At 43.4% G+C, this 22,751-nt stretch overlaps 1 long non-coding RNA gene across 2 annotated transcripts; it reads right to left on the minus strand.

Moving 5' to 3' along the window:
• Window positions 1-10,379: 10,379 nt before the first annotated feature.
• LOC309397473 lies at window positions 10,380-16,906 on the minus strand. 2 transcript variants are annotated; one of them, XR_014176270.1, is made up of 3 exons: window positions 15,208-16,906; window positions 13,735-13,945; window positions 10,380-12,697 (listed from the first exon to the last, which is right to left on the minus strand). It is a non-coding gene; the product is annotated as an uncharacterized lncRNA (long non-coding RNA). The 2 variants fall into 2 exon arrangements; XR_014176271.1 differs by having other exon boundaries at window positions 15,196-16,906.
• Between the last annotated feature and the right edge of the window lie 5,845 nt (window positions 16,907-22,751).

Here is a 22,751-nt window from a genome sequence, read left to right on the forward strand (position 1 = left end):
CAGTCTCTTCTTGAAAGCTTCCAATGATGAAGCTCCCAAAACTTCCGAAGGCAACTTCTGTTCCGTTGGTTGATTGTTCTCTCTGTCAGAAAATTTTCCCTTATTTCTAGATTGAATCTCTCCTTGATCAGTTTCCATCCATCATTCCTTGTCTGGCCTTCGGGTGCTTTGGAAAATAGCTTGACAACCCCCCGTTCTCTCTAAAGATGCACCCCTGGTTGCTTGCTAATTAATTAACTAAGATTCCTGGTCACCACCACCCTTGTGGAAATCCTTCCATGGATTCCATCCCAGCCTTTCAGAGGGTTTGGGCTTCGTCTCTCAATCGCAACATCCTCAGAGGAAATTAACTCTTCCTAATATATCTGTTTCTCTCTTTTGCTCCTTCCCCCAAAATAAGTAATAGCATTGTTTTGCTGTTAATTTCGCATGTTCTTTTATAAGAAAAGGGGTTATAGCAACTTATCTCCAAGGCCATAGATGGGCAATAAAGAGTGAAAGGATCTGGCCAGGTTAGAGACTAGGATCAGTGGTCATTGCAAATACAGATAGTTCTTGACTTACAACTGTTCATTTAGTAACGGTTATGAATTACAACAGCAATGAAAAAAGTGACTTATGGACATTTTTTAACACTTTGTAGCATCACCATGGCAACCCCATTTACATTTGGATGATTGACAACTGGTTCATACTTACGACGTTTGCCGTGTCCTGGGGTCACATGACCTGCTTTTGTGACCCTCTGACAAGCAAAGTCAACGGGGAAGCCGGATTCACTTAACGTCCGTGTGACTAACCTAACAACGGCAAGCGATTCGCTTAACAAGTGCGCCAAGGAAAGTCGTAAAACGGGGGAAAGCTCACCGAGCAACTGTCTCACTTAGCAACATCAATTCTGGGCTCCGTTGTGGTCGCAAGTCGCGGACTACCTGTACTCCCGTAAGTTTTAAAGAGGAGGGACGTCACTGAAATAGAAAGTTTAGTACGAATGGGAAAGGAGCTAACACGATTATGCTTTAAAATGGAATAATCGCTGGAAGAACTCTCTCGGGGCCTATTAAGCCTGCCTTGAAAATTGAAACTTCCAACTCCAGAAACAGTATATCTTTAATAGAAGCAATATGACTCCAATGCGTTTATTGCATAAATTTATCTTTATTCACAATAGTTAGGCAGGAAAGCCTCCACGGGTGAAGCCCCTCTATCTCTGCGATGCCAAAAATGGGGGCCTTGGGAGAAGACCTGTGATCTCTCGCTGGGATTTCCTTCCGTCTTCATTCTTTCCAACTCACTTTAATCAAGCTTCTATTTTCTCTCCTTTTTTTTAAAAAAAAAATATTAGTTTCCTTCCCTTTTCTTCTCGCCAGAAGGACTCCCAGGGTGGTTTGAGTTTTATTTTTCTTTTAGACATCGTTTTACCACCACCCCCAAAAAAAAGAGAGAGAAGAAAAGGAAAGAAAAGGAACAAGAAGAAAAGAAAGCAATAGCTTCCTTTCATGCGTGCATCTCTGACAATTTGTTGAGCGGGTATCAAAAAGAATTTAAAAAAATAAATTTAAAAAAAAGCCCTTCAGCGCTCCAGGGGCTGCTCTGTAGCCTGCCAAGTTCATGGTATGAACTAGATATTTCTAGCCAAAGTCTTACGCATCGTGTCATCGAGGGATCACGTTTACAAATAAGATTAAGAAGTGATATAAAATCACTCTAAAGGGAGATAACTCACTTGCTGGCGCAGAGCTAAAGACCGAATTGATCTCTTGGCAGCGGTGAGCTCGTTGCCATCTGCCAATAACACCCAGCAATTAGTCAGAATGCTGGTACATGATGTTTCTTTGCCAGCGTCATCACGAAAGCAGGCTCTCCTCCTCTTACAAAGCCGACTTAACCCCTCTGAGGGCGGGCAGTGCATTCAGAGGCTGAGTGGGAGAAAACATGCAATGGAAAAACGGGTAGGAGCTTTCGGTGTAAAAATCTGTAGAGAACCTTTGGGGGCCTATCCAACAACAAAGAATCCAGGTTTTTAGCATATGTCCCTGTCACCTGTTCTCGTACACAATTACAAATATGTCCAGTAGGAAGAAGAGCTGGCACAGCTGGGGGTGGAGTTAAGCAAGTCATCAGCTTAGAATCATTACGTTCCCGCAAACAATACAAGTTCAATCCCTCTTGAATTCCGTTGAATCTTATCTGGAGCCAATTTAGCATTGAAGTTTAGTTGAGAAGAGTTGGCACAGCTGGGGGGCAGAGTTAAGCAGGTCATCAGCTTAGAGTCATTACGTTCCCGCAAAGAATACAAGTCCTCTTGAATTCCGTTGAACCTTCGCTGAAGCCAACTTGGTCTTGATGTTTAGTTGGCCAGATTCTTGTGTATAGGCGTGAGCAATAATTCTTCTGAACTGAAATGTAATGTGTGGTCCTGACCCTTTGCGCCTGATCCCAAAAAGGCAAATGCTACGACTTGTGATGTCATTGGGTTGAGATGGAATCCCAAAAGATCGAACTTTGCTTCACTTAATTGGAATGTTGTTATTTGCAGTCATGAAGTAAAGCTATCTATCATCTCTCTCTCTGCCTCCCTCTCTCCCCCGTCCGTCCGTCCGTCCATCCATCCATCCATCCATTCATCTGTGTCAATTTCACTGAGGGCCGCATAAAGGTTATGTTTGCCTTTGGGGGGCTGGGGCTAGGTAGGCATGACCAGTTCAATGTCACTCGTGTCAGGGACACCTGTGGTGGCCCAAGTGCTTTGCCAGTGAAAACGGGCTTCTGAGCTCTGTTTTTGGCTACAACGGCCTCCTGCAACCCACTGCCAATGAAAACGGAGCTCCATTTTTCGCTGGCAGAGGCAACGTGGGCCAGTCCTTCACTGTTTCCAGGGCGGCCCAGCGGGCCAGATCTAAGCACCCTGCAGGCCAGATCCGGCCCCAGGGCCTTGAGTTTGACACCCTTGACCTATCTGGTTGTTAGGAGTTGAATATGACTTCCCTATTTCCACCTAGAAAAAGCTTCCTAAGTGACCAATTTAAGCTGCAAGACCACCGAACTCAGTTCTATTCTTTCTTCCTTTTTCTCTCTTGCTTCTAAAACACTACCTCCCCACCACCCAAAAAAAATCCACCATTACATTTTGGTTAGCCACAGTGCCACCTGCTGTTTGGCTCATCACTCAGGGTCTTTCAAAAGGTCCTGGGTTTTTGCCATCCATCCATCCATCCCATTGTGTAGAGTTACAGGGAGCCTCAGTCGTGTGTCTCAATGCCATAGTATTTTGACTGCAGTTTCGTTTTCAGAATTCAAAGCTCCCTGGGATTTGAAACAATTTGGTGTACGAAGGACAGGATGGTGAGAGGGGACTCATCCCACCCACCCCCAGTCCTCTTTTTCTGTAGGGTCATTTTCATCTACCTTCTTTCATCTAGGGTCGCTGACCTATTGAAAATGTCAGGGCTCCAAATAGCATCCAAAATTAAATCAGAGTCCGAGGCAAAGAATTCCTCAAAGTTCCAATTTATTAAGAGAGCCATGATGGGATATCTGGGGAAACCCAAATCTCAAAGCTTCCTGGTTTTCCCCACCCAGTTGAAAGTTCAAGATCTTGCCCCCACACCCACAAGGCCATCACATGGTCCAATCGTCCACTGCCATGCTGACAGTTCCACCCATCCAGTTCCGGTCAGGTGCAGAGGTGCAAAGACAAAGGATGACCTTGGCTTTCTAGAAAGAATGTTGTTATGGCTACATATCATCTAACTCCGTACAATCCCCCCTCCCATTTTCCCACAATAGAAAATGCAAAGTAGAATAATAGAAAGTGTGGCAGGCCAAAGACCCAAAAGAAAGGATGGCTACAGGCCTCTCAGACACACTGGCAAGCCATTTTGGGCAGAACCCCTGAAGTCGGTGTGGCAAGAGTTGGTATTTTCCAACGCCTCTCTTCCTCTCTGCCTAACTCATTTTTTACTCCTGCTGATAAAGTTACTTGGATGAGCAACGAAATGTCTCAGATGAACAAAGTTTGATCCAGGTGCCATGATTCAACCTTTAGACATGTTCTCCCCTTGAAACTCCGCAAGCGAAAAAGCAGTTGGAGAGGAACTGAAGCCAAACGAACAGGAGGGAAAGGATTTGCTCACACGCATTACACACACACACACACCCATTCACATACACCCTTTGCCAATTTCTGTCCAGATTATTTGGAGCTTTCCAGAGAAGAAAAACCTGAAGCGGAGGTGGCCTTGTTGTTTTGACTGGTATCGATTGTTGTCTATCGCTCGTAATCCCAGCAACCTACTACTTGGCTTGCCTTTAGAGCCGTTTAATCCCCAAGACATACAATTCTGTTCCTATTCCATCATATTTTACAGTAGAAGGACACCTCCCAAAATGTTATCAAGTTGTAAAGAATCATTCACTTCTTTATGTTTTTTTTTAATTGCAGAAGATGGAGACGCATAGAAGGACCTAAATTTAAATAAGTAAGCAAGAAGTTTGAGATCTTTTTTTTTGGGGGGGGGGGTTAATCCCGGAATCTTTTGTGGATTTTTATTTCTTCTGCGTTTGAAAGAAAAAGTCAAGGCAGATGTCAGAATGAGCTTAGGAAAAAGGCAAAATTCTGTGTTGCTTCAATGTCCACAAGAAAAAAATTGGTTACAGAATTATAGCTGTCATCTTGTACCAATTATTTGGACATATCTCTAACAATTTCTGGACCATTGTATTTACTCCCATACTTATCGGCATTTCACCCACGTAAACCAGGGAGTGACCCGAACAGTTTGAGATCATGTATGTTATTATCCACTTTTAATGTCAGTGCTTTTAAAATATATATTTAATGTCAGTGCTTTTTAAATATATTGTAAAAAGTAATGTCTATTGCTGGTCTTTGACCGTAATAAAGATAGATATTACTGCGAGCTTAGGAAATAATAAAATACATGCGTTATAAAAAAAAATTAAATCCACCGGAGGAAAACACCTGAACCCTGCCAACTAGGTTTTTCAGAGCATTGCAAAATCTCTGCTTTGTTGGCCTGCAGAACTGGCCTGCGACCCGTTCTCCTTTGGCCTCTGACTGCAAGGCGGTAGAGATTCCATGTGAATAATGATGTGGGAAGGTCAAGCGAAGGGTAGCGAATGAAAGGTGGGACATAAAAGCCAGCAAGGGATGACCTCACTTCTTGGAGCGCTCTAGAAATGAGGGGTTGGCGGGGCCCGAAAATGAGGAAGAACCCGGCTAGAACAAAGATTGCCTCAGACTTGGCTTTCTTCTTAAAAGAATCAGGTGGTTGGTGATTGGGAGCCCTCCGAGCCAAATGTGAAGCTGCGAGTCAAAGAAGACAACTGGAAGGGAGGAAAGAGGAGAGGAATCCCACATAACCTGGAAGTCCACAGAAGGTAGAACTTCAGGGATATGTCCTAGAACAGGAATCGCCATCCAAGAGCCATTTGGACCTGTTTCCCACAGAAAAGAAAACACCGGAAGCCACATAACGCTTCCCGTGCCTGACTGTTTCCTGAGTGACCTCAAAACTAACATATGTAGTTGAATTAAATGTTCTGTTTTCTTCTGAAACTGCTCTTGGATTTATCCATGGTTGGCCTACCAGGGGTCAAAAAGCTCAATAAATCTCATGTCGGCGGGTGTCACGCATTGGCAATTGTGATGCATATTTTGAGTGACAGGGAGCCGCAGCAGAGGGATGGAAGAGCCACATGCTGCTCCAGAGCCACCGGTTGCTGACTCCTGTCCTTGAAGAATCCTGTTCCTTATCCAGTAGCATTGAATGAGGATTACAAGCTTTTCTGTATTTCTTAATGATTTCCATATTCATTCATAGATTAAGCAGAAGTCTTGTCCCAAAGGTGCTTTTTCAAAGGGCAACTGGACTTTGTGTTTCCTTGAAGACATTGCTCTCCTCATCCAAGAAACTTCTTCAGTTCTGATTAAATGGTGGAGGATAGAAGGATTCATATTCCTTGCGGTCATCAAGGGATATAAATCAGTATAAAGCCTTCCATCCTCCAACTACTCAGTCAGAACTGAAGGAGCTTCTTGGATGAGAAGCAAAATGCCTCCAAGGAAAACCAAAGTTCAGTTGCCTTTTGAGAAAGCACATTTGGGTCATCCATGACCTGGATGGCTGAGAATCTCCATAGAAGTGAACTCAACCATTAGCACGCTGTGCATGGAGAATTTTGAAAGCCCAAGTATTTAGTCATGCATGATACCCCAACCAGGTCCCACCTACCCCAATATAATAGAGGAAACTTGGGTTTCAGTAAATCCAAAAGACTTTTGGGGGTCTTGATCTTTTTGTCTGACACAAAAGTTAGATTTCTGTTGTTCGTTCAACATGCCACCAGCGTCTTCTGAAGCATTCTTGGAGATGAGCTGGTTCTTGATGGTCTTAGCCAATGCATTTGAGAGGGGAAAGAAGGGGTCGGTCTGTCCAGAGCATCAACTTCAGCTTGGCATCAATATTTCTGCCACCGAAAACCCTTTTCCAAGCTTCAGTAAATTGTTTTCATCTCGCAATCATGGGCAATTATACCCCAACCTCATTAGCTTTGCCTTCCTTCAGTTCAATGCATAAACAGTCAGCAAATTAGCAATCAGCATAAATCTGGCTTTTGGGAGTGATCATCTGATACAGCGCAGACACAGATGGACAGGCATCCTTCAAAACAAACATACCTGTGGACCATCACATGTGAATTTCTTCCATACTTTTCTCCCATAGTTGGAATGACTCAAATAACCCCCCAGAGGGCTGCAAAATTGGACACTTTCGGAACGGAATCGCTGAAGTGGTGATATTATGCTTTCCATGAAAATAAGATATATATATATACCATCAGATTGCATTCAAATGAAGCAGAAACAGTGAACTAAAAGTTCCTTTTGCTGGAATCCTTATTTTTCTTTTAAAAGGCCAAATTTAGTAACTAAACTCTCTTCCAATTTCTTCTTCTCTCCATTCTTCTCCTTCTTCTTCTCCTCCCTCTCCTCCTCCTCCTCCTCCTCCTCCTCCTCCTCCTCCTCCTCCTCCTCCTCCTCCTCCTCCTCCTCCTCCTCCTCCTCCTCCTCCTCCTCCTCCATCTTCTTCTTCTCAAGGGAATCCTTGTGGTTATTCCATTTTAATACACATTAAAATATGTATTAAAACTGGTCTACTTGTTCAATGATAGAGGAACTTATCCCTCCCCCCCATGTAATGCAACTCTTAAGGTGATAAGGAACCTTATTAAGTCCAGCAATGATGTCTCGCCAAGTTGCTTGGGAGGTAATACATCTGTAGATCTTTCTGATATCACAACCTTGTGATCACTGAAGCAGATGTTGAGCATCTCGGCAGTCCTGGAAATTTTAGCTGATCACTACAGTTGAGAGTACAAACTGTCCTGCTAAATATTGGTGCCTTTTGCTTGGGGATAAAAATTACCTTTTCCATTTGATACCATCACAACTTCATCAAATGGGAGCAGGGTTACTATCCTCCTGAAAAAAAACTAGCCGTCTCCAAGGCATCTCCTCAAACTGTGGTCTTTTTCAGGACTCTGTCGTTGTAAATCATCCTTGGCAGATGTTTATCCAGCCTCCTCTCTCTCTGTGTGTGTGTCCCTCCCGCCCATCCCCTCCACTCTTGAAAAACCTCCCTGGTGAAAGATCTCACAGCTTCCCAGTTAGTTACGGATCCTCTAATCCCTTACAAGTTCAACCCTCATAACTGGGCCTAGATTTCGAAAAGAAAAAGAGATTCTTGGGAAAGAGGCCCATGGGCAAAGATTACCAAGTGCCTGCCCAACGCACAGGTTCTTCCCCTTATGCTGTCTCTGTGGTAGAAATTTCTTCTAGAAGCCAAGATGGAGACGCCCACCCTGTCCGAAGAACGCAGCAGGCCGGATGTTTGTAAAATGTTCTCTGGACATCGCTCAGATCTGCAAGGCGTGCTAATCCCAGTGATGCCAGCATGCTCTGCTTCAGCACCTCTCGGCATGCGGCTTTAAGTAGCCTTTCTGATGCCTCCAGCTCTTTCATCCCAACGATTTGTCCAGACTTTCCCATCTTGCAGAGAAGTTTTGATTCTTTAGGGTTGTTGTGGGTTTTTTGTTGGTTTTTTTTGCCTCGGGAGGAAATGACTGTCCCTTATGGAAACTTTTCTGCAGAGCCAATAAAAGCTGACTTGGAGGGGAGGGGAAGGGAGAGAGAAAGAGAGGGGGGGAGATAGTGCTGCAGAGGCAACTTTACAAAATGGTTCAAAGCCCCCCTTCCCCTGGCTTGCAGACCTTGGATATATAACACCGAAGAATGGAAGCTCCTCGGGTTTCCAAAGAAGAGGAATGCTGAATGTCGCACCGTACCTAAAGGGATCTGAAATTAAATCGTCTTACTTCAATTGTAAAAGCAAACAATAACGAGACCGGCCACGCTTCAATCGTCTTGAGTATCCACCTGCCTTCCTTATAGTCTGGAAAGACGTGGAGAGTGGAAACTCAACCAACAACTCAACCTCTGGGCCAGATTCAAGAATGGCGTCTCTGAAGCGCGCTGGGATAAGTTCTACCTTGGGTAGGCTGAGCTACCCACGCGTTACGCAAAGCCCTGGTTAGTTTAACCATAGTTGCCTGGTTCTGCACAGCGCAGTGAACAATAAAACAATAAAGCATGAGCCATGGTGGCCCAGTGGTTAGAGTGCGGTACTGCAGGCTACTTCTGCTGACTGCCGGCAATTTGGCAGTTCGAATCTCATCAGGCTCAAAATTGATTCAGCCTTCTGTCCTTCCGAGGTGGGTCAAATGAGGACTCAGATTGTTGGGGGCAAGAGGCTGACTCTGTAAACTGCTTAGAGAGGACTGGAAAGCACTGTGAAGTTGTATATAAGTCTAGATGTACTCCAACTTAACTGTAGGGTGATAAGATAGAGAAAAGGGACCACAACTTGGTTACCACTATAACACCTTCACTATAGAAGGGTATTTAGATTATTGTAAAAGGCCATTAAAAACCACTGTAGCGGCACAGTGGTTAGGATGCAGTATTGCAGGCTGACTCTGCTCACTGCCAGGAGTTTGATCCTGGTCGGCTCAAGATTGACTCAGCCGTCCATCCATCCAAGGTCGGTAAAATGAGGACCCAGATTGTTGGGGGCAAGAGGCTGACTCTGTAAACCGTTTAGAGAGGGCTGTAAAGCACTGTGAAGTGGTATATAAGTCTAAGTGCTAGTGCTGTTGCTATTTGACAAGCCAAAAAGTTTTGCTTCACCCCAAGATGCCAGACCAATTCTAAGCAAGCCACGGGACCCAGCGTGTGTTCCCTTTTGTTGACCCATCTTTTTATCATTTGAAGCTTCAGGATTGGACGAACCATCCAAGATTTATTGTTTTAAGTCATTCCTTCATCTTTTTTTTTTAAGTTCAAAGAATGCTGCATATTTAAACTTCAGTTACTCTTTTCGTAACCTGCCAGTTTTGAGAACAAATCTATTTTCCCCCCATTAATGAAAGGAAGCAAAGTTATTCCCTGCTCGTTTTATACAAATCTATTGTGGCATGTCCTGGAATCCAGCTTGTATTTTGGAAAGGCAGATCCTGTTCTAGTGACTTCCTTCTGCTGATGGGCAAAAACCTGGGGATCTTTCAGTTGTGGTATGCAAAACCAAACACAAACCAGTATTTTCCACCATGGTTATAATTTTGGCCTGTAATTTTATCACTCAAATCTAAATCCACTTCAGAAACCCCATAAACTAATTGTCACTGTATAAACTTAAACTTTGCGAGCGGTTTTGAAGAGTGATTTAATAAAAGGAAAATAAAAAACAAATGTGAGCTGCTTTGGGTTTTTTTGGCAGAAGAGAAAATAGCCAAATATTCCTTACAACGCTGTTCTCTGTTTGATTGCAGATATCCAGCATTTAAAACTCTGTAAAATCCAGCAGGATTCACTTATGTTTGGACACAGAGTTCACTTATTCAACATTAAGCCACCATATGTTAATTACTTCTTTCTTTCTTTCTTTCTTTCTTTCTTTCTTTCTTTCTTTCTTTCTTTCTGTCTCTTTCCTTCCTTCCTTCCTTATCTTTATTTTTCTTTCTCTCTCCCTCCCTCCCTTCGTTTCTTCTTTTCTTCCTCTCTTTCTACTTCCTTTCTTCCCTCTCTCCTTTCTCAACTTCTTTCCTCCCTCCTTTCTTTCTGGAACTGCCTTCCTTCCTTATCTTTCTTTTTCTTTCTCTCTCCCTCCCTTCCTTCCTTTGTTCCTTCTCAGCTTCCTCTCTCCCTCCATTCTTTCTGGAATTTCCTCCCTCCCTCCTTTCTTTCTGGAACTAACTAACTTCCTTTCTTTCCTTTCCTTCCTTCCCTTCCCCTTCCTTCCTTTCCTCTTCCTCTCTACTTCCATTCCTCCCTCTCTCCTTTCTCAGCTTCCTCCCTCCCTCCTTTCTGGAACTCCCTTCCCTTTCCTTCCTTCCTTCCTTCCGTCCTTCCTTCTCTTCCTTCCCACAGCAATGTGTCAGTTCACATTTACATGTCACAGAGATACCAATTTCTTAATGCCGGGCGAATATTTATCGCTGCATATTAACACCACAGATTGTTGTTTTGGTTACTCAGCTCTGTTTTCCGCTCGCAAAGCTTCCACCCTTCAAAGCCCATTCGAAGTTTACGTTAGACAATAATCTGAACAACTACCAGTTAGCCTGCTTCGCTTCATTCATATTAAGAAACAATATACAGAGGATATAGAGCGATTAGTTCTGTTTACGCTGGAGAAAAGGGGCTTGAATAGGCAGTAAAAGGCCCAGCGCGGCAGAAAGCATCAGCCAGCTTCTGGTAATTCACTTATGAATGAAAATTGTTTTTATTATTTTTCTTTCTTTCTTTTTTCTTTTTGCAAAACTTCTAAGCTCCAGCAAATCTAGGCATGTCAAACAATTGCCGTTTCTTACTAACAGTCTGTTCAGCGGTAAATAACAAGAACAAAAAGCATGGACTTTCTTCCAATGGTTTTTTTTTAGACCTACTCATAAAAATTCACAGGGGATATAAAGGGAAGCAGGTTCGAGTTCTCCCTAAGGATAAATATTGGATGGAGACCACGAATTAATCAACAACAGAGCAGATGGAACCAAAAATCCTTCTCTGAGCTGAGTTTTCTTCTTTAATCTCCCGACATGGAAGAAGACCTGATGGTCTCCTGCAGACTTCTATCCGGGGGGGTAGAACAACAATCAGGTTGGGGTTTTAATCAATGCTAAGGTCCCCTGTCCAGGGTCAGGTGCTTCAGAGTGACAGTAGGCGGAGTTAAACATAAGAGGTGGAGCCAAATATTCATTTCCTTCACTAACCCACAGCTGCCAGACGATTGAGGGATGGATAGGACCACCCATAATATAATAGCCTTTGTCTCTTGCTGATTCTCAAAAATCTCCCATTGGAAGCTAATTGTAAGCACAAAAATAGGGATTTGGCACATATATGCCATTTCAAAAGCTTCACTCGAAAAGTACTTAAAAAATAAGATTTTTTTAAAAAAAAAGTAACCATGGGTGAAGTATGAAAGAGCTTCTTTAGTTCATCATTCAGTGGTCAAAAGGACAAACAGCCACTCACAAATTTTGCATTTATTCAATCTCCAGTCTTCTTTGAGCTGTCAAAAACTGGAAACGATCAAGCACCAGCAACACTTCAAGACGTTTGTCTCCTTACAGTTCCTCCATGCTAGGTTCATTTTTGTCTTCTTACAATTCCTCCATGCCAGGTTCTGAAAACCGGCACCCCTCATTCCTGCTTCATTTCAGTTGGCTTGGGCAGAAGATAACCGAAGGGACCTTGGAGGTCTTTTAGTCCAGCCCCCTGCTCAAGCAGAAGACCTTATTCCATCTCAGACAAATAACCGTCCCATCTCTGCTTGAAAAGCTTCAGTGATGGGGCACCTGCAAGTTCTGGAGACAGGTCCTTCCACTGATTAATTGTTTTAATTGTCAATAACTTTCTGCTTAGTCCCAGGCTGGTTCTCTCCTTGATTAGTTCCCAATCTGTTGCTTCTTGTCCTGCCTTCTGGTGCTTTGGAAAATAGCTTGACTCCCTCTTCTTTGTGGAAGCCCCTGATATATTGAAACACTGGTATCATATCCAGATATTCCTACTGGATTGCATTCCCCTCCCCCTCGCCCTGCTTCTCCAAGGTGGTGCTCTTAAGCCAGCAGCTGAGAACCATCGGTTTGGTGCCTCCTTGTAGCAAGGAAGCACATACCAGGTGGTCTCTGTCAGACCCTCCTGATTTATGCTCCTTCGCTCTCTCTTGCGCTGCTTTTATTTAGTTAGCGAGAGTTTAGCAGTCCAAAGGTCATGGACCCCTCCAGTCACCAGTGTTTTTGCTGCTGAAAAGGAACAATGTCTTTATAAGGAGAAAGAGGAAACTTGAAGGAGAGCTGGGAGAAGTTGAAGGCACGTAGAGGCAGGCCGCTAATGCTTGTCTCCACAAAGTGGGGGTTTGGGGTTCAGAAAATCGGTGGCCCTCTGCCCACCCTTATCTCTTGGGAAGCGTAAGCTGTTGTCCTCTATGGTTGCGTCTGTTTTTATGGCCATCCTTTAGTCCGTCCAAGAGCCACTTCAACCGGGCATTGTCTATCTCAAGGAGCTTTTTGACATCTTCTACCTTGATCTTCAGATCTCGTGATGTATGTGTAACTAATAGAATGGAAAATAAAATGAGGAAGAGGGAAGTCGAGATGGTTATGTAAATACAGAACTGGGTTTGCTCGAATGCCACCCCAGATTGAAGAGGAAAATATGTAATCACAACAACGGAAAGAGGGAAGGAAGAGAGGAAGGAAAGGTAGGAAGATAAGAGGAGAAGAGAGGAAAGGAGAGGGAAAGAAGAAAGGGGAAAGGATAGGAGGACATGGAGGGGAAGTAAGAGTAGGAGAGAAGGAGGAAGGGGAAAAGGAGGGGAGCAGTGGGAGAAAGGAAGGGGAAGAAGAAAAGGGAAAGGAGAGGAGGAAAGAAGAAAGGAGAGAAGAAGGGAGGGAAGGAGAAAAGGAGAGGGAAGGAAAAGTAGGGTTGTGGTAAAACAAGATGGATGTATGGGATGGCAGGTAAAGCAATCCCGATTATACATTTAAATCTTTAGATGAAGAAAGGAATTGTTATAAATGTTAAACGATATACACACAATATTAATAATAACTATGAGAATGTATATTTGTGAATATATGTATGAAGAATAAAAATAAACTTTTTTCACACAAAAGAAGAAGAAATGAATTGGTATCAGCAGTTATCAGCGTCTGGGATGCAGGCAAATTGGCAGTTTGTGCAAGATAATAAGTATATATGGAAACAAAGGGACCTTCCAAAACGGACAAGATCAACAAAATATAAAATCCAAAAAGAGAGAGTTTATGTTGGAAGACTACAACTTACATCTGACTTGCATCTGTAAGAAAGCTAATAATATTCTCTGGCAATGCTCAGAAGAGAGGAAGAAAGAAGATATTTGAAGCAATTGACTCAAATATCCTTGTGCTATTTAGGTTAAGTTAATCTCTTTCCATCTGATTTCCTCTCCCAAACCTTTATTTTATTTTGCTCCATATTATGCTTTGTTGTTTTTCACTTGAAGCATTGGATGTTGTGTTCAGGTAATACTTCAAATGGTCCTGCAATTAGTTTGGCTAACATTTGACAAATGTTATACCAGAAAATAAGCCCCCCTGAATCCTTACCTTTGGGCTTCCATCTCTTCTTGCAGAGACCACTGGCATCCCGCGATGATGCCTTTGGTGTTTTTCTTTCCTTGCAGGATTAAATTAGAGGCTCCCTTATTTGTGGCTCAAATGACAGGCCAATGGGGCAATTAAGTCTATTTAGCAAGAAGAGGGGAAAGGTCAAATGGTCCAGCAAAACCGGCTCTGATGCTTACCTGGGTCACCAGGCCTGTAGATTTGCAAAAAATAAAAGGGAAGGAAAAAAATAGAACTTGGGATCAGGGAATTGTCTCAAAGGTGCTTTTTTTTCAAGAGGCAACTGGACTTTCTGGTTTTTCTTGGAAGACGTTTCGCTTCTCATCCAAGAAGTTTCTTCAGCTCTGACAGGATGGTGGGGAATGGAAGGATTCTTTGACCACTATCTGAATATTATCTCCATTTATTGTTATTGTAGAAACTCACGTATGCTTTCCAAAGGTGAGGTATATCATAAGATGGGCGTTATATACATCTTTAACTATTTTAAAATATTATATTGACATATGCTTATTGCAAAAAGAAAAAAAAAAGCCCTTTTTTGGACGGCTATCCTGGATATTCCAATGACACGGGTTTAGGAAAAGGAAATTAGAATTGTTTTGCCAATGTTCCCGAGGCTCCAAATTCAGGAAAGTTGGAACAGAAGTCATAACACCGAAGGTGAAGGAAAAGCAACGCCAAAAACAATAGTCTGTAGAGCAGGGGTGTCCAAACTTGGGAACTTTAAGACTTGTGGACTTCAACTCCCAGAATTCCCCAGCCAGCATGGCTGGCTGGGGAATTCTGGGAGTTGAAGTCCACAAGTCTTAAAGTTCCCAAGTTTGGACACCCCTGCTGTAGAGATTCTCAGTCCTCCAGGTCCTGATTGTCCCAAAGGTGCTTTTTCAGGAGGCAACTGGACTTTCTTGGGTGTTTTTTTTCCCTTTGGAGACGTTTTGCTTCTCATTCACGAAGCTTCTTCAGCTCTGACCGGATAGTGGGGAACGGAAGGATTCTCTGACCACCATCCGGTCAGAGCTGAAGAAGCTTCTTGAATGAGAAGCAAAACGTCTTCCAAAGAAAAACCAGGAAGTCCGGCTGTCCTCTTGGGACAACCATGACCTGGACGATGGAGAATCTCCATAGATGATCGGGGAGACGGTTTTACAATAACCTGACAGAGCCTGCTCAAAAGATCTCCTCAATGGCAACTAGAGAGGTCTTTGAGATATGACCTTCCAACAGTTGGACACGATCTATTGCAGTGTTTCTCAATCTTGGCGAAAGTCACCAAGGTTGAGAAACACTGATCTATTGGACTTTAAAACATTGATTTATGACCATTTACACTGCTTGTGGGCTATTTCTGATGGACTTTCCTCCTGGAAGGTCAGATGGGAGGTAATGGTGACCAATAAATAAATACCTCTCCCCTCATTTATGTCCAATGAACAAACACACCTGTTATTTCACCTTAATTATTTGTCGGTCACGAGTCACTTTTTTTCAGTGATGTATCTTGGAATGGTCACTAAATGAGCTGCTGTAAGTCGAGGACTCTCGGTATTCTGGAGACATCGCTGGTTACGGTGGCCTTGAAAAGCTGTTAAAAGGAACGATGGACACAGGAGTTTCTCCAAACCTCCGCTGTGAATTCTATCCACAGCCATTTTTCATGCCTCTCCTGGCCACGCTAAGCTGCACGGATTGGTTTGGATCAAACGACGGAGATTAAAAGATAAATCTATTACACAGAGTTCCGCCTTTTCTCAGCCTTCGGTAACTGAAACCAATTAATAACGGTTCTCGGCCTCAATGCTCCACTAGGATTCACGTCAGTTTTCTTCATCATCTAAGCTGGATCAGCAATCTGATCAATGGAATCTACCAGCAAAAGAGCAACCAGAGCTTAATCAGATTGATCTCCCCAGGTTCAGCAAGTGGAGGTATTTTCTTTATATATTAAAAAGAAAGAAAGAAAAGAAATGTAGCAGTGTTTTCAGAGCAAAGAATCAAACCCCAGATCAGGAGGAACGGCGATAAGGAGAAGGACGATAGAGAGACCAATACCAGATGCTGGGAAGTTGCTCTTAAATCAAATTTAAAGAGATGACCTGATGTCTGGGGTGGTAGCTTTGCTCTGTGAAATATTTATATATATAATTTTCTTCATCCTCCTTTCCCCTGTGCAGAAAATTGATGAAGATGGGGAAGTCCGTTTCTTCGGATCAATATATTATGTGACAGCTTGAATCCGGATCCTTCAAAATAGTTTGCAATGTTCTTCATCTAGCATATTTGAAGTATAGCCACCTAGGATTTAAAACAACAACAACAACAACAACAACAACAACAACAACAACTGGAAAATATCAGATCCGTGGTGGCGCAGTGGTTAGAGTGCAGTACTGCAGGCTACTTCTGCTGATCACTGGCTGCCAGCAGTTTGGCAGTTCAAATCCCACCAGGCTCAAAGTTGACTCAGCCTTCCATCCTTCCGAGGTGGGTAAAATGAGGACCCAGATTGTTGGGGGGCAAGAGGCTGACTCTGTAAACTGCTTAGCAAGAGCTGCAGGAACACTGTGAAGTGGTATATACGTCTAAGTGCTATTGCTAAAATCCATGGCTCTATTGCTGAAGATTACAGCTGTTCCCTCTCCCCAGAATTTGATCCATCACTTTTAAAAGTCTTCTAAACTGGTGCTCATCACTGCAACTGTTCTTGGATTGAAAACAAAAATGGGCTTAGTCAAAGAGATGGAGAACTCTTCCATATGTTCTAGGTGAATTTTCAATTTTTCCATTTTTTTTACCAGCTGTGAGTTACAAAAAATGGGGATCCTGCAGCAAAATGTTCAGGGAAGACACAGTTGCTTTAAAAAATAATAATAATAGGGGAAAGGGAATTAATTAATATGTTTCTGTGATAAGAACTAACACATCAAATGTTTCTTGTTGTTCTGTACAGCAAATATGTATTTTTTTCATGAAAAAGGGTAGGGGAGGAAAGGAGGAGAGGAGAAGAAGAGAAGAGAAGGACTAGGAGAAGGAGAAGGGAGGAGACAGGAGCAAAGGAAAGAGGAGAGAAGGGGCAAAGAGGAGGAGAGGAGGAGGAGAAAGAGAAGGAGAAAGGAGGAGACAGGAGGGAAAGAAATAGGAGAGGAGAGGTGAGGAGAAGGGAGGAGAAGGGAGGAGAAGAGAAGTGAAGAGAAGAGAAGAGAAGGATTAGGAGACGGAGAAAGAGAAGGAGAAGGAGAAAGAGAAGGAGGAGGGAGGGGACAGGAGGGAAAGAAATAGGAGAGGAGAGGTGAAGAGAAGGAGAGGAGAGGAGAAGGGAGGAGAAGGGAGGAGAAGAGAAGACAGGAGAAGAGAAGTGAAGAGAAGAGAAGAGAAGAGAAGAGAAGAGAAGAGAAGAGAAGAGAAGAGGGAAGGCAACCGTAATTCTTTTGGCATTAGCAGCCTTCTCTTGCTTAGATGCAAAACTTGTGACTTCAAACTCTTGGACGGCTTGGTGTGGAGACCACAGATCTAAATTTAAATCTTCTTTTACTTGAGTTTCTTTTCTCCCTTTTTAAAATAGGGATGGGAACCCTTCCATTTCATATTGTTTCAGCAAACGTGGAGAATTTCGCCTCAGGAAAAAGTATCAGGGAAAAAGCCAATTGTGCCGTTTCCTTTCAAATTGCAAACGGAGCCAAGTCCCAGCCGGATTGGAGGTGTCCAGCAACCCGGTTGCATAAGGGAGGAAGCTGACGGAGACGCTGCTTGGATCCTGTCCTTAATTCAGTCCAAATGCTCAGAGTTCCAGATTCCCGAACTTAAGGAAACACGAGGGAGAAAGCAGGCTGGGAGAAAAATAAGGGAAACATTCAAACATCTTCTGGGAACTGGGTGTCATTTCAGATCAATTTGGAGACCTCGGCCAGGAGTTGAACCAAGCATGGTCACAGGAAGTGAAGCAATGAGATGGGTGGGCCACCATTTTAGTGATATTAAAAATATTTTATGATAAACAAAATCCTGCCCTGCACAGAACTGAACCTTGTCCTAGAAAGACCACTGTTAGTGAGTTATGGGAACCACCATTGAAAACTCCGGCTGATGGCTTAATGCCTACTACGGACTCATCTGACTAAGCATTATGGAATAAACCATACGTCAACAACCTCTAGCTTAGCAAAATGAGTCATCTTTTAGTCTAAGACTCCTGAGATTAATCAGCAGTATCTCTTTGCTCTTCACTTCTTCATCTCTAGGTTACCCTTTCTCCCTAGAATTTGCTGGTTCTGTAGGGAAATGTTCAGGGAAGTCGCAGTTGCTCTTTTTTTAAATAACAGGGGAAAGGGAATTAATTAATATGTTTCTCACATATTAATTACGTCCACACATCTAAAATTTGCTTAGGTAAACCAGGGCCTATCTGATCCAAAGATATTTGGGCTGGTGAAGTAAAGCAGACGAGGATCTGCTGTTCAATTCCAAGCTGTAGGAATCAAAACAGTGAGTCCAAGATCCAACCAGCAGCAGAACTATGACTATGGAGTGGTCATTAATAGACACGGTTGCCCTTTAATTCGCACCAGTGTACAAACTGTGCCCTAAAGAACATTCCAACTCAATGTTGTGTTACCCTATTAGATCAACCCTATTTGTTTTGGCTTTGTTTGCTGAATGAGGCTATTCATCGTGATTTGTAAACCATGACGGATGTCTTAACGTGTAAACAATGGTGATTTCCTCAAAAATCAGAGCTAGGAAAATGGAACGAGTAAGGCTTTTTTCTGTGATGCTCTGAGACTCACCTTAGCCCAGGGGTGTCCAAACCTGGGAACTTAAAAGACTTGTGGACTTCAACTCCCAGAATTCCCCAGCCAATTCTTGGAGTTGAAGTCCACAAGTCTTAAAGTTCCCAAGTTTGGACACCCCTGCCTTAGCCCAACATTTCCATTATTTTCAACCCATGGAAGGGAAAAATTCAGAACAAACTTTTTCTATCATGTCGTTGGAGTTGCTGCATTTAGAGGCCTGTGAGGCCCCTTCCAGCTGCCAAGATCATGAGTTGTGGGTCCTTTGGTGGCACTGAGCTGCTTCAAGGCCACTCCGCTGGACGCCCGGAGCGCAGGAGGAAGTTGTGGCCGCTGGCTGAAGGACCAAGGCATTGTGAGGCCCTGAGTCACTGCGGTCACTGGTTGGCAATGAGTTTATGAAACAGCCATTTCCTTTGCTAGCTGACCTTCAGTTTCCTCTGGAACCTGGGATTGACCTGCCCCAAAGCAAGCACTCTGCTCAGGGAAGCCCCTCACCCCAAGTCATCCCTCTTCCCATACGCTAGGGAAGCCTTTGGGGAGGAAAGACATCATTGGGGCCGAGCCAAAAGGAAGAGTGGTGGAAATTGAAAAAAGGTCAAGAAGCAACAAGAGAGAGTCACACAGGAGAGTAATTTGAGGTGGATTACAGCAAAAGAGCTATAAAATGTTTAGGAAACCAGGGCTGGGCCCCTGTCATCTCACAAAGCCACAATTGCTTTAACCATGATAGATTGAAGAAATCTTAAGTGGTTCATATATCACACGAAACCATAAAACAGAGGCTGCCAGCTACGAGAACGAGATCTGACCAACCAAAACAAGCCAAAAACCAGAGAGTTTACGATCCTAACCATTATATTTAACAAGCTTGTTTGCCTTCCCAACTCATGGAATCAGATGACTAACTAAAGACATTCTAGGTTTTTTTTTTAAAAAAATTGTCCTCAGTGATGTCACCATAGATGTGTCATCTAATTGGCTGTAGCTTTTGTGACATCAACATGTCCATTAGAGTCCATGATCTCTAATTCCTTGGAATTCCTTCTTGGGAAAATAGGAATCATAACCAGAAAAGAGGAGTCCTAACTGATAATATTTTGAGGGCAGACAGTGGCTTTTACAGAATGTTGTGTGGATAAATGGATGTAGTGTGAATATTGCAGAATCTGTGTGGCTGCAACATTGTGTGGCTTAGAATCTCTATTGGCCACACCTATTCTAAGGCACAGAGAATATTGTGTGGCCTAGAACAGATCTCAGAATTCCCGATGAATGTATTTTACATCATTCTTGATTATGATGATTATGATTTTTGCATTATTGATTGTGACTTGGATGTACACTATTATATCAAATATAACTTGATTTGGATCTGATGAAAGAAATGTCCTTCTGGGTTTGGCTCCAAGTGGAGAAAAAGACACTGGAGACATGGAGGCTGCTTGGAAAGATGGTTTAATGGTGGACAGGACCACATGGCTTGATGGAGAAGAAGAGAAAAAAGGGTTGAGATGCTGAAAGTCCCTGGTTTTATGCCCTCTCTGGCCTTTGATCTTGAGTTTGTATTCTGATTGGTTGTCAGAGCTGAAGGGGAGAACTCTTTATTATGCAAAGGGACTGGCTTGGGCATCTTCATGGCCCATTGACAAAGGGGAGGTGGGTAGGAAGCTGCAGGGAATTACTCTGTCTTTAAAACACGTTTCTTCCTTTTCACATCCAGGGAAATATAATATTCTGCCTTTTCAACATTTCCCAGGAGATTTCATTTTTCTAGGAGAGGGATGGGTTTTAACTTCCTACAGATCTTTTGACCCAGCAAATGTTGTGAAACCTATTGTTGTGGGACTGTAAATCAAAGTTCCATCCACAGTAGAGGTCAGAAACATTTCTTGGGAGTTCTAGGCAACAACTGTTTTTCACACATCTCATATCTAATAAATCAGATCAAGAAACGTTGGCCCACTTTGTCATTGGTCTTCTGGATTGAACCTAAAATTCCAGCCATTTCAGCTTCATTTTATCCTTGGTTGTCAAACGTTCAAATGCTAGTCAAATTCTGATTTCCTCTTCCTTCTCTTTATTTATTTTTCTCTCCTTGGTTTTTCTGCCTCATTCTGACAAGGTTTTTTAAACTCCTTTGTTTTTTTTTAAATTTTTGCCCATAGGTTGTGATGTGAACGTTTCCTTTCGGAAGACGTGGGGGGAGGCGGCCATGCATCAGGACTCAAAAGACGATGGTATCATGCTCTGGAAAGAGATAAAGCTGGAGTGTCCTCTCCAGAGCACGAGGCCTGGGTAGATTAATATGGAGGATAGACTGTTACCCAAGCAGCAGATCCCCCCTCGCCACATCCCTGAAATAATCCAACAGAAGGACAGAGCCGATACAATGGGTTCCAGCTGCGTCACAGGAGTTACCAGAACGTGGTTGCACATAGTCACGAACTGCTTCCGGGACTCCGGCTCCGGATTTTGCCTGGAGGTTGATTCCTGAAGCCTTTTCCAGTAGTGGATGTAGCCACAAGGCAGTGGAGGTTTGTAATCAGAGTTTCCCTTCTCCTAGAAGCTGGTCCTGCCGCTTGATCTGCCATTGGGGCGTAGAGCCCTCTTCCACCTTCAAAACCGTTGACCGTCTTCTCCCGTAACCCTGGAAAGGGGCTCTTACAAGGTTTTTTAAGGAGGTGTTACTCCTCCATCACTCACCCTTTGTCCTGGCTTGTGACAGGCAGAGCCTGGCTTCCCAAAGGTTGGGCCCAGGATGGCGGGTTTATGCATCAGGACATTATCAAGCAGAACAAATGTACGATGCAATCAGTGTTGCCTAATATAGCCAGATTCCTGGTATTGGAGTGAGGACCCCATGATGTCATTGTGGAACATCCCTGTATGATTCCTACCAGATGTTTGCAGTCCTGAGAAATGTCCTCAGGATTGAAAGAGAGCTGAGAAGGATGCAGACAGGCCATTCATAAGTCCCCTGGTCATTTGGTAATGGCTATTAGCATAAGAGCTTCGTACAGCTGACCCAACTTTGCCCCAAAGTTCTGCTTGGAAAAGCAAAACCAGAGAGGGATTGTTTTTTCACAGATAGGAGGACATGACCTAAAGGTTTGCCCTATAAACTCTGGATACATAATTAATATTTTTTTTAAAGGCAGGTAAATCAGTACAAAGTTTTGCCCATACAGCAGGTGCCTCCTGACTTCTGAAGCAGATGAAAGAACCACCCAACTGCTGTGAAAACTAACCACAGACACAGACACACACACACACACAGACACACACACACAATTTGATTTTGCAGAAAAGTCAAGAATTTGGAAGAGCAGCTGCTTTGCTGTGACATTGGCCTCGTCAAAGGTGTGTGTGTGTGTTTGTGTGTGTGTGTGTGTGTGTGTGTGTGTGTGAGAGAGAGAGAGAGAGAGAGAGAGAGAGAGAGGGATAGCTACGATAGATAGATAGATAGATAGATAGATAGATAGATAGATAGATAGATAGATAGATGATAGATGATAGATAGATAGATAGATAGATAGATAGATAGATAGATAGATAGATAGATAGATGATAGATAGATAGATAGATAGATAGATAGATAGATAGATAGATGATAGATAGATAGATAGATAGATAGATAGATAGATAGATAGATAGATAATGGGCAGATAATGGATAGAAAGAAACAGAAAGACAGAGACAGACCATAGATAGTCTTCCGCCTTAAGCTCCACCCATCTTCTTTCTGGTCTTTTGCAAGACAAAGATCTTTGGGCAGATTAACTGATTCGTCATGAGGTTCTGTGCCAGGAGGGGAACAGAAAGCCCACAACATTGGAAAATCCCCCCTCCCCACTCCCTGCAAGTGACCTTATCAAGCAGCCACCCAGAGCTCTTTGCAGGCCCTTGAGGAACTGCAGATGGGAGAGGATGCGGCTGTAATTCAGCCTGGCGTTGCCTCCAGAGCAGTAGTTGAGGCGCCCAGTGTTAGGATGATGGAAAGTTTGCTCCTTTGCTTGTCCTGAAGGGTCACCCCCCCAAAAAAACCCCACCCTCCTGTCCTTTAAGGCTGGGTGGCTTTCTTGGTTCAGCTACGGCACCGATCTGCATGCCCAAATATGCTTCCATAGTCTTCACTGTTGGCCCCCAAAATCAGGGCAGTTTCATCAGGCTGCCCCAAGGAAGAGGGGCTCAATCTATTCTCCAAAGCAG

Source organism: Natrix helvetica, assembly GCF_964273705.1.
Source record: "Natrix helvetica genome assembly, chromosome: 10".
NCBI lineage: Eukaryota > Metazoa > Chordata > Lepidosauria > Squamata > Natricidae > Natrix > Natrix helvetica.